Here is a 12,616-nt window from a genome sequence, read left to right on the forward strand (position 1 = left end):
CAGAATACTGATGACCGAGAGAGCACAGCACTGCATACCCCAAATTCATAGGCTTCAAAGTACGTGGGGACTGGTTAGGATTGAAGCCTATGCTGCTGCCAACTGTTGTACTATGCATGCATCCGAGAGACTGACAAAAGCAATAACATTGAAATGCAACTTAAACTGAAGAATAGGTAGAGCTTGTGTGGTGAGTGTAGGCAGTGAAATGGAAAAACATGGATGACCCTGAGTGTCTTGTCTCATTTTCTGGGCGTGGGAAAGGGTGTGGTTGGGGAGTGGTTGAGGGGAATGAAGTCCTGTTTCCTGTTATATTGTAGGCTCATAATAAACACTAGGGTAACAGACGTGATTGCAACTACGCATCAAATCAGTCCGTGGACAGATTGAGAGTCAACCATATTTTGATGAACCGGGGCAAACGCTAATGTCTAGTCAAACAATATCTGGGTATTGTGACTGAACAGCAAGGCTTACACTTAGGAGGGTGTGAAAATGGTGAAGGGTGCAGTTAATCACACATTCATAACACTCCTAATGTAAATTAGGCAGAAAGTATAGAAATATGTATTTATTTAAGCATTAGACAAACTCTTTGCATTTAAAAACTATTGTTAAGTAAAACTAAAACATTCCCTACTATGGTATACATATTCACCATTATGTGCTCTAACATTACAAACACTTCACTTTTAGAGTCGTCAAACAGTTTTCAGAATACTGTAAGTGTAGTAAAGCAAGAGAATAAAAAATAAAACCAGGTAAGTAATCAACACTTACACAATAGGCAGAATTAAAAGGAGTTAGAAAACGCCATACAAAACTTTAGACTGAAGTTACTATCCCTAAGTCCTTCCCTAGCTAGAAAAGAAGGGGCTTAATGCCCTTAGACACATGTCCCAATGAGGCTAGAAGTCTCTTTAGGAAGTTGGGCAAGTGTTGGCTTAAGCCTAACAGGTAGTTTTGCATGTGTTCCAAATTACAATAAGAGCAGAAGTAAAGTTAGTAGCGGACCATCTCCCAATACGACCACCTTAACCAAGACCCAGGGGAGGATACCGGACCAGAAAACCACTGTTCAACGCTAGGCAATGGAGAGGGTAGGGACGGGGATTTACGCCCTTTCAACCCTCTGGAGACTGGGGGGACAAAACCTGCATGTTTGCTCAGCCCCTGTACTCAGAGTAACTCGGGGACCACCGTAGGAGTTACTCAATTCATTGGGCCTTTTGTATGCGTGGCTTGGTTCCATTGAATGAAGTCCGGGGGCCTGTGCTGCAGGCGTCAGGTTTTTAGTTCTGGCTAGTTCATAGTTACAGGCTCCGATGGACTGGTACTGGACAGGTGGACACACTGACTAATGGACTAACACCCTCATTATGGAAACAAACTGGTCCTGCAAGGTCGCTCTTTGCAGTAGAGAGCTGAAACTTTGGGGAAATGCTTCTTGTTCCATAAGCTGAGTCCCATGGTTTAACTCTGAAAGGCGACTGGTGCAGCGAAGTAGCACAGGAAGATGTCTGGCTACCCCCGAAGGAGTCTGGGAGTCTACCAAGCGCTCCCAACAGCTGGATTTTTTAGCTGAAGACGGGACTTGTTCCCACAGTCCAGGGGTGCTAGGGTCGAAGCACCAAATTATGGTCTTCAGGAGATCTGCAGAGAGGCAGGGCTTATCTGGGTAAGTGAAGAAACTGCTGCTGGCTTCCAAAGATTGTCTGTGTCTTCAGTCAGCTACCCTTCGTAGAGGTCTTGGCTCCAACGATGATCTGAAGAAAGTCTGCAAGCATCCCCGTCTTATCCAGGATCTCTGGCTGGAGTAACCCCCAAGCCTACCAATGGCATGGATCTGCACAATTTAAACTTTGCAGGGGATATCCAATTCTGGACAGCCTCGGACCACTGTAACTGCCCAGCAAAAGACACACTGTAGCACAGATGTGGACTGAGTCCAGAAAGACCCAGCACCCACTTTTTCGGTCACACACACAGATTGTCACTTGGCCTGCAAAAGCTAGAGATTTTCCTGGAAAAGGACTTGCCTTCCCAGGGCTCGCATTATCACTAGTCCACTTGCATTGGCGCGGAGATTTTATGAATGATAAGACTAGACCATGCTGGCAAGTATGGGGAGGTTTGCAACTTTTTTGATAGTAAATGCAAACTAACTTTATTTGCAGTAAATGGCAAATAAAAGTGTCAGTGTGCATGTCTGGCCATTCAGTGGCAGCATTGTGTAAAATATGAAGTGTGCTCATGGTGACAGGCACCTTTTTGCAGAAAACAGTGGTCAATGTTTTGTCTCCAGTCACCATTGGGCGTGTGCATTTCTCTTAGGTTGAGAATGTAAACCAAGGAACTTGCCCTGCATGTCCAGTGGTATTTTTAGTAATTTGCAAGGCCTGCTTACATCTAATTTCATTTTGTCATTTGTATATCACTCTTCACTATAGGTATGGTCCAACGCACTGTAGGTTTAAAGCCCTCAGAGGGACCAAAGTATGGAAAAGTCAAAAGATGTTAGTACGAGTTTGTGCATAATGGTCATTAAAGGTTATGAGGGCTTGGCCGAGTCTCTGCAATCCACCCATGTCTAATTGGAATGTGTATGGGTGGAGAGAGGTTCACTGGGGAAATATGCTTCAGGGTGTTTGTGGTTGAATTTTTGTTGTGAAAGGTAGCTATATTCTTCAGCATAGGGTCTGGCATGGATTCACATGCTCATGAATATTCTCCGTCGTCAGGCTGGGAATCCTCACTATAAAAAAAAAAGCAGTCTTGCTTTAAAAGCTTGAAACTGCCTTTCTCCCATTAACCAATCACTGCTGACTGGGTCATACTGCACCCATCCAATGAGACCATCTCCCTAAACCCCACCCCCGGCGGCCATCTTCCGATTTTTACTGCCTGTTTCGGTGCAGGGAGTCCCCTTGAGTTGCTCTTCAAGCTATTTTTTCCTTTTTGTGAATTTTCTGTAGATAAATTGTCCTATATTTGTCTGAAACTCTCTTGTTCGCTGACCATTTGTCAGTGCAGGCAGCAGGGGTCCGTTGCCAGTGAAGATCGACCACTACATCGTTGGATCTTCGATTTTCAAGTTCGGAAGGCCTAGGCATACTTCGTGCCACGCCATGTTGGAACAAGGCGAGAAGAGTCTTTTCAGTCTCTGCTCCAGATGTGGCTTGAGGAACATCTACGTGGAAGACGGCACACAGGGTTCCTCTATTGTCTGCAGCCAGATCATGACAAGGACAATGCAACATTTTCAGAGATTTTCCTGCCAAGACAAAGCAGAACCGTTACCGCGGGTTGGTGGCATGGCTGAAGGAAGAAAGGGCTCCAGGCGCAGCCTCTGGGCACGCACAGGCCCCCTCCAGGTCCGGATGACCTTTTAGAGCGCTCTCCCTCAGCAAAGAGGTTAAGAACGTCTGAGGATGTTCCTCCACAGGATGTCCACAGAAAGCCCAAAGGCCATGCTCCTGATCTGAAGGGGGATGCTGCTGGTACCAGTTCGGAGCACACACGTGCTCCTTCTCCGTCCATGTTAAGCTTGCCAGTGGGTTGCGTAGCTCAAGAGAGACCGTCCATATCTTCCAAGCATGGCCCTTCGTCGAACGATAGACAGAGGAATAATTCCTGTAAAGAAGGCACTGAGGTCCCCGTCGGTGTAGAAGTCCGCGACTTCGCCATTGTCGACACAGTCAGTGCCTCACAAACAGATGCCCCCGTCTGCGAGACCACCGTCGACCATGGCTACGATGACCGTTGCTGCTTCTCCATTGACTGTCCCCTCAAAGGCCATGGCAAAGTCAATAGCAAAATAATCAAGGGTTACACTGCCTTCCCGGCCTGCGACTACAACTGCTCCAGCCACGACTACTCTGAAGGCCCCAGTTGTTTCCTCTTTCCCAAAGGGGGCCAAGAAGATTACGGGAGCTGTTGCCGCGAACAGAGTTTCTCTCCAGACCTCCGGTGGTGTAAGGGGGAGGTCGTGGTGATCTACACGAGCTCAGACGATTAGTCCATACAAAAAGGCTGCAGCTACCGGCAGGGAGCACCCCCAGGCACAGCCCTCCAAGACCTCGCAAAGACACCACGCTGCTGGTCCAAAGCACCTGTTGGGGAGAATTCTCATCTATGGCTAATTTCCCTCACCTAGTGAGTCCCCCAGCAGCGTTGCTGGACTTCTGGAGTTTATTTTTTTCCACTTAGTAAGAGTGAGACCTTTTACCCCCTCTTACCTGTGTTTTGCTATGTGTTTCTACCTGTTTTTGTGATTGTGGACTCTGAAGTACACCACTTAAGTAGCCCTCTTCTTTTTGTGTGTCACGCAGCACCTTCAGTGCCGTGGCACAGGGTTGTCTTTGAGACTTCCCTCGACTCCATTTCTGAGGCAACTACCGTCCCCCAGAAAAGGGTAAAATTACCATTAACTTTACTTAGTCAATCTACCACATATCCAGTACACCCCATCTTCCATGGAGTACTGGAAGATGGGGTGTACTGGGTTAATTTGTATCCCTTTTTATCTGTACTTCCTAGGGCATTGTTTCGCTCTTTTAACATTTAGACTTGGCTGGTGGTAGTGGTATCTACCCTAACTTTTCTACCGCGATTATATTAGATAAACGTGGTACTGTTCTCGGCTATTATATTAGCCTCGAACATAAACCCGCTTGACCAAATCGTCTTTCTTTTGGTTTCGGTTGGCTTTATTCACCATTTCTTTTGTGTTAAAGTCCTTCTTGTGTTTTACTTTGCGCGACAAACTAGGTTCGCCTTCTTTGTTCACTGTCTTTTGGCGGGCTTTTGCTCAGAAGCCCTCCTCAAGGAGCCTGGGTGTCTAGGTGGGCTGAATGTGAGGGAGGGGTGTAGTCACCCCCTGCACAGGGTATCCTAGGAAACCCAAGTCGCACTTTGTCATGATTGGCCAGGGTAGTTGTCCGGGCTGGACAACCCCCCCTACTGGGTGATTGACAGCCAGACTGTGTGAATGGGGGTTTTTCGCATAAAAGGCAGGTCTCTTGGGCTATAAGTCAGAGAGTCCCCACTGGAACTACAAGGAACCAAAGAGAAGCAGAGAGAATGACGACTGCTGCAACTACCCCGTCCCAGTGAAGCCCTGCTGCAGACCTGAGCTATCTTCCCTTCAACGACTCAGAGAAGATCCAGTCCGGAGACTTCTTCCCTTGAGCTTGGTGGGGATAACCAGCTCATCTTCCACAGCCAGAGAATCCTCTTCCTTGGTCGAAATCGCTGCACGCTGCTGTAGTGGTCCAGATAGCGACCTGAAGAGCCTCTCCTGTTTTTAAGGAGCGCACCTTTTATTCCTCGTCGCTGCTGCCGGCTTCATCCTTGTGTGGTGCAGACCCCCTTCAGACGTCCTCCTTCACAACAAAGCTCCAGGTCTCGTGGGTCTGCGGGAAACCAACAGGAACTACTGCCAGGGCACCAGCTGAACCATTGGAACAAGGTACTGTGTTCTACTTGAGGAAACTGGGTGAATCCCTTTTCTTCATCTCCAAGGCTTGCCCTTGTCTTCCCTCCTTATAACATTTGCTTCCGAACATTGACAATATCGAAGTACTTTTGGCTACATTGAATTGTGAACTGTCTGACTGTGTGATCTTCGGCAACAGGCCCCGGTGTCTTTCGACCCTGGCTCCGGCCCTTTGACTCTTGAACTCCGGTCTCTGAGTGTTTCTTGATTCTGCATGCCTAACAAAAATATTGCCTGTCATTTTTGCCTCCAACTCCCTCTGGGTATCTCACGTGCGAAGTGTGTTTTTGCCCCAATAGCATTTCATGTCACGGATACGCGTTTATTTAGTAGACCGAACTGTCAAAAAGTGATTGCATCGTATTCAGGGTAACGTGTTTTGTTCGCAACACCGGTTCATTCAACACAGGGTACTTAGCTTGAGACTTACTGTACAAAGTGAATTGGTTAGTTGTAGTATATTTAACATGTGGTTTTTATTTGAGTTTAATAGAAGTGTTGTGTTTATAACGAATGGTTTAAAAATAAATGTACTTATATTTTTTATCTGAAACCTTGAGTCAGTGTTTGCTTGAGTCACTGTAATTGTGGTCCCTTTGTGTAATCTCTGCTACTGCTCATATACTCTTGAGATAGGCCTGGCTGCTCTGCCACTGCTACCACTCTGACATAGTAGTACAGGCTTGTACCAAAGGTAAAACTTGTATTGCCACCTGCGGTCTTAATCGTGTGTAGTGGTCCCTAAGGGCACTGCACGGGATTCTGCCTAGCAGCACCCACCAACACAGAGGCGGCCGATGCCACCCCCCACTCGAGCCGTTCCGGTAGGGGATCCACCCCATACAGATACTGGAATGGGCATGGATGCAGGCACCACAGAGACAAATGAGTTTGATGACTTTGTGCCAGCGGATGGTGAACCGCTGGGCGCTGATGATACCACCAGGGCATCTCCTCCTGATGAGGTGGGTTCATTCCACTCGTGCTTTCACGGGCATCTAGTCTCTTCAACTTAGTGCCCGAGGAAAAGGAGGGAATTCTTTACCAGAGGCGCATATCTGCCATGAAGACGATGTCCGTTCCTCTGCTGGAAGAGGTGTGGGATGAAGGCCTAGCTCTAATGAAGACTCCATGGTCCACACCAGCATAACAGGACAGGCTTGAGAACAAATACAAGGGTCCCTGACACAGCCCCTAAATGTCTCAGATCACAGCAGTCCCAAGAATCTGTAGTTTCGGTTGTAGCCAGCAAACTCATCCTCCAAATCCATGGTTCCCCCCTGGCTGTTAGGCCGAATCCAGTGCAGTTCCCTTAGGGAGCACTACACCAGATAAGGACTACAGGTGAGAGCAATAAATCCCCTTTGTTATCAGTCTGTACCACAAAGATTTAGTTGGTAGCTGTGGCTGAGCAGTCAGACTTATCTCAAGAGGGAGATGAGCAGTATTCTGGGTTTACACAATATGCCTACTGTACTATGGCACAAGGAAACACTGACCAAAGCTTTGTAGTTAAAAAGTAGATATATATTTATTGTATACACTTCTAAGAAAACACATGTATCACAAGTATCAAGCAAGTTAAATTAAGTCGATAGAAAAATATACACACTCCCTATATAAATTGTAGACCAAGTGAACCAGAGTGAAAACTGAGCAAAACGGCACAGTGACAACTACACACAAGGGATCCTCTAACAATCTCTCACAAAGGAGGGAAAACACAAATTATCTAGAAATAGGCTTGTTTCTGATGCTTGTTAATCTGCTCAGAATCACATGCTGTGCATATGGTCCGACATCCAGTGGTAACCGCGGAGTGTTGCATCTTGTCTTTCGGGGGACCGAACGGGGACGTCGGCATAGGCGTGTCTGAAACACTATCCCTATCGTGACGTGTGTAGTACCCAAAATCCCTCACACGCCGACGTCCCTCAGATTGTTTTTTTCCGCCCAGATAACTGGTTGCCCTATAGCGGAGCTCTTCATGAGACATTGTTTATTTTACCGAATTGTCAGTTTAATCCCTGTTAAGTCACTTCGTCTATCAAGAACCTCTTCGCCGAAGACTACGGGGGAACCATCTACGGCTGTGGATTCCAGCACCTACGATCCGGCGTTCAGACCTCCACTTGATCGGGCCTTCTGGCCGTTCTACACAGTAGGGAGAGTGGGCTCGGGGTTTGCCATACTGCTATGATGTCTTTCCTCTTTTCCACTTCTTTCCTTTTTGGTCTGGTCACCCTTCCCTTCTGCTACGGAAAGGACTCCATTTAGATTCTGCCCTCTGTGAAGGGTCAAATATCCGTGGAAAGACGAGCACACTTTGTGTACGCTTGTCTCCCCCTAGAGCACTAAAGCGGTGTTCAGCGTATAAACTCCTAAACCTAATCCCTTAAGGAGCGCCGGTTGAAGCGGTGGGCCGTGTATGGTATGTCACACGTGGAGCCTCCCTCCCCTGCCGCGACACCAGCCGAGAGTGACGGGGGTACATCGGATGACCAAACGTCCAACGCGGACGTTGCAGGCCTTGAAGCGGACGATTCTAGAGCCGCCACGCCCATCCCCGACCCTTCCAGGCTCGACCCCGGTCTTGCTACAGGGACTACACCAGGTGAAAGGGGCGTACAATCGCACCACACAAAACACACAACCCAAGCGCCCTCCTCGACAACCTCGTCGAAGAAGGCGCAAGCGCCATCGGATCGATCTGATCCAAAGCCTTCCCCGCATCCGCAGCAGCGCATGACGACTGGGCTTAATAAACATAACAAAGGCGCTACTCCCCAAACTACACCCGTCGAAGTTTCTGAACAAGAAACTTCGACGAGTTTCAAGGTTTCCAAGGCCCGTGCAGGCCTGAAAACTACGAGTAGGCCTCTACCCGGGAAGCCATCATCGGAGGCGTTGTCCCCCGAAGATTCGGTAACTATCAGTAAGAGCATCAATAGGATTGCTACGGCGGTGGGCCTAGTACCGGTTTCTCCCACAGTTATGGGCCAATCCGCCGAAAGGTTTTCCACGGTTTTGGGAGACGATCCTGAGGACTCTTACGAAGAGAGCCAGGTACCCCTCTAAAGCACCCTGAGGAGATCCTCTGAACGCCTTAGGGCGGAGGACCCAGTTCCTGCTCAGCTGGGCACATTTGGGTCATCCAAGTGGACCACGGAGCAATTTGAGGGGTATATGGATCGGCTGCAGCAGGTTTTTGGGGCTCCTGATCAACCTCCACTGAAAAAAGCTCGGGTAGACCCTAACCCTCATACACAAGTTGCCCAACACTTAGATGTTCAACACTATGTTGATTATCAAGAAGATGTCCAGAAGGACACGTATAGAGACATCTATACAGAAGAAGAGGAGACTTTTCTGGACAATTATGGGGAAGATCAAAGCGCAACGGACAACTGGGAAGACACCCAGCAGGACGATCACAATTCTGACATCGTTCGCCTCGTCTCCCCCATCCTCACTGGTTCGGCAGGCTCCCCCGGTTGATGATCAAATGGCTTTCAACAACACGTTGAAATAAGCAGCGGAATTCTTTAAAATTGCCACGCTTGAGCCATTGCCTAAACAGGATTTCGCGGAAAACATTATTAATGACAAGCCTCCGGCTAGCCAGTCTATCCCTCTCTTGAGCTCTGTAAAGAGACGGCTGGCACCTTTACTCACACCCGCTCAGACGAGGGCTGTGAACCCAAGGGTCGAAAAACTCTTCCGGCCCTCCCCCACCGACCCGCTTTACATCAAAGGGCACGCAATCCCAGACTCGATGGTGGTGACCAACACTCGCAAAAGAGCAGGGGTTCCCCTTGCCACGGGAGAGTCACCCCCGGACAAGGAGTCTAAAAGGTTGTATGCCTTAGGCAAACGGGTCACGTCGGCGGCTGCTTATACCGTCCGAATTGCCAATAACACGACGTTACTGTCAAGCTATGTCGACGCCCAATTGAACCTACTCCAAGAAGGCCTTCAGGAAGTTCCGGAACCAACCAGAGCCAAGCTTCTCGCCATTGTCTCGGAGGGCAAACTTGCCAATCAAAATGTTGTAAAGAATACCCTGGACTCCGCAGAGACAGCAGGCAGGTCTCTCGCACAGGGTACTCTCCTAAAGAGACATGCGTGGCTGCGCACGTCGGGTTTCAGACCTGAGACCCAGGCATCCATCATCAACAAACCCATAGAAGAGGCCATCTACTTCGGGAAGGTGGTAGACGATGCGTTGGAGACAGCCAAGACGGAGCATGAGACTATTAAGTCGCTACACCAGATTTCTCAAAAACCCTCTTCACAGAGGGGCAGCAATTCTCGGTGGTCCTTTTGAGGACAAGCCCGCGCCGCTCTAAATAATTTCGGCACGGGCAACTTCAACTCAAGTCAACCGGCTGCAAGCCCCACTTACTACCCCCAGAGGGGTCAGAAGCGCGGAAAGAATAGAGGCAGAGGCTCCAATTCCAGAGGTGCGTCAACCCCCCGGTCGGGGGGCGATGAACATCTTTCCTCAAGGCATGGGAAGGGATAACTACAGACCAGTGGGTATTAAAGACACGTCGCCCACGGTTATTGCGTGGAATTCGCCCGACCCCCACAGTTCACACTGCCGAAACATCAACGCCTTTCACCGGAACATCTGCAGATCCTGGTCCAAGAGGTGGAGGCGCTGCTGGGAAAGGACGCCATAGAAGCTGTCCCGATTCTTCAGATAAACGAGGGTATTTATTCAATATACTTCCTTGTACCCAAAAAGGATCTCACCATGCGTCCTGTTCTAGACCTGCGCCCAGCGAATAAGTTCATAAAGCCCCAGAAGTTTCGCATGGTAACACTTCAAGAGGTGATCCCATTGCTAAAACAAGGGGACTTCATGACAACATTGGATATGAAAGATGCATACTTTCATATTTCAATGCTGCCAGCGCACATCAAATTCTAAGGTTTGTGATTCAGGACAAACACTACCAGTTCAAGGTACTCCCCTTCGGCATAGCCTCGGCGCCACGGGTGTTTACCAAGGTCCTGGCAGTGGCAGCGGCACACCTGCGCAGACTTTCAGTTCCAGTTTACCCTTACCTCGACGATTGGCTTATCATGGGGGACTCGTTCAACGTTTGTTTTTCGAACACCCAAAAGACAGGAGACCTACTGTTCAGCCTGGGATTTTCTATCAACGAAAAGAAATCCAGCTTAGTCACCAGCCAAGTAAAACAGTTCTTGGGGGCTCTAATTCGCACGGAAGATGGTCTAGTCTTCCCTTCCAGCGAGAGGGTTCAGAACATGCTCTCTCAAGTTCCTCATTATGTAGCCAGTCGGGAGGTGACGGTACGCAAAGCTATGCGTTTGCTAGGGATGATGGCCTGATGCATATACTTGGTCTCCCACGCGCGGCTGCGCATGCGTCCCATGCAGGAGTGGCTCAACAGCCAGTGGTGTCAGGCCAGCGGACAATGGGAAGATATGTTAGTTGTCTCGCCAGCCCTCCTTCTCTCTCTGCAGTGGTGGTCGAGGGAGAACCTCTTGAAGGGGAAAACATTCACCACCCCTGCAGTGGAAGCCACTCTCACGACAGACGCATCTCTCACAGGGTGGGGGGCTCACCTGCTTCAACAGACAGCGCAGAGTGTGGTCCCCTCAGGTGGCGTCCAACCATATAAACCTACTAGAGCTACTAGCAGTGTTCAAAGCATTGAAAGCCTTTCAGGAGCACCTGAAAGGGAAGACAGCACAACAGCAATGTATTATCTGAACAAGCAGGGGGGCACTCACTCTCCAGGGCTATCAAAGCTGTCCAATGCATCCAACGTCTTCGCAGAATGGGGGTTTCCAGAGATCGACCTGTTCGCTGCTCAGGAGAACGCCCAATGCCCAGATTACGCCTCCAGGTACCCCCAGAACCGATCCAAGGGGAACGGTCTCTGGATAACTTGGTCAGGGAAATTTGTTTACGCTTTTCCTCCGACTCCCCTTCTGAACAAGATAGTGCACAAGATGCACCAGGAACCAGTCACCATGATTCTGGTGGCTCCCATGTGGGCCCGCCAACCCTGGTTCGTGCACCTGATGGAAATGTCCCTCTCCCCACCAGTCAAGCTGCCCTGCCCGTACAACATGTTGTCTCAGGACAGGGGGGAGACTATGCACCCATGCCCACAAACTCTGAACTTAGCAGCCTGGCTCCTGAAGTCATAGAGTTTGGACATCTGCAATTCTCTCAAAGATGCATGGACATACTGGGGGAGGCAAGAAAACCTAACACACGTTATTGCTATGCCAGCAAATGGAAACGTTTTGTCATTTGGTGCAGTTCCAAAGGCGTCAATCCCACCGATTGCTCGCCTTCACACATTGTGTTATATCTAACCCATCTGTTGGACTCTGGGTTAGTCTTCAATTCCTTAAAGGTTCACCTAGCGGCGTTGTCAGCCTACACCACGTCACAGCAGAAGGTGTCGTGGTGGAAAATACCTGTGATTAAAGCCTTTATGGAAGGGGTTAAAAGAATTTATCCCCCCATCGCTCACGCAGCCCCTGGGTGGGATCTAAATGTGGTTTTAACTAGGCTCATGGGACCCCCTTTTGAGTCTATGCATAAAGCTAGTCTGAAAGACCTGACTTACAAGACAGCCTTTCTAGTAGCTATCACTTCTATCAGAAGAGTTAGCGAACTACAGGCCCTTTCTGTCTTGGACCCCTTTGTTACAGTCCACAAAGATAAAGTAGTTCTGCGCACTCATCCCAGATTTGCGCCGAAATTTATTTCGAAGTTCCATGTGAACCAGTCAATCGAACTACCCACGTTCTTCCAGAGACCTACTAACATGGCTGAAAGAAGCCTTCATACACTAGATGTGCGCAGGGCAGTCATGTTCTACATGGATAGAACTAAACCACTGAGGAAAACTAAACATTTCTTTGTTTCAGTGGCAGCTGGTAGAGAAGGGGACCCTGTCTCTAAATCAGCAATATCAAGGTGGATTGTCAAATCCATCACACTATGTTCACTCTTGCAAAGAGTGAACTGCCCTTCAAGCCTAGAGCACATTCTAGTGGAGGCACTGGGGCATCCATTGCATTCATTGCAAATGTTCCCCTAGAGTCCATTTGCAAAGCGGCAACCTG

The 12,616-nt window shown here is 48.9% G+C and overlaps 1 protein-coding gene across 1 annotated transcript in view; it reads left to right on the forward strand.

The window, feature by feature from the left end:
* RFC1 (replication factor C subunit 1) overlaps positions 1-12,616 on the forward strand; it is a 1,503,724-nt gene that overhangs the window by 1,119,626 nt on the left and 371,482 nt on the right. The gene's annotated exons all lie outside the window — the stretch shown is intronic.

This window comes from Ambystoma mexicanum, chromosome 6q, assembly GCF_040938575.1.
Source record: "Ambystoma mexicanum isolate Mex_15411 chromosome 6q, UKY_AmexF1_1, whole genome shotgun sequence".
Taxonomy (NCBI): domain Eukaryota; kingdom Metazoa; phylum Chordata; class Amphibia; order Caudata; family Ambystomatidae; genus Ambystoma; species Ambystoma mexicanum.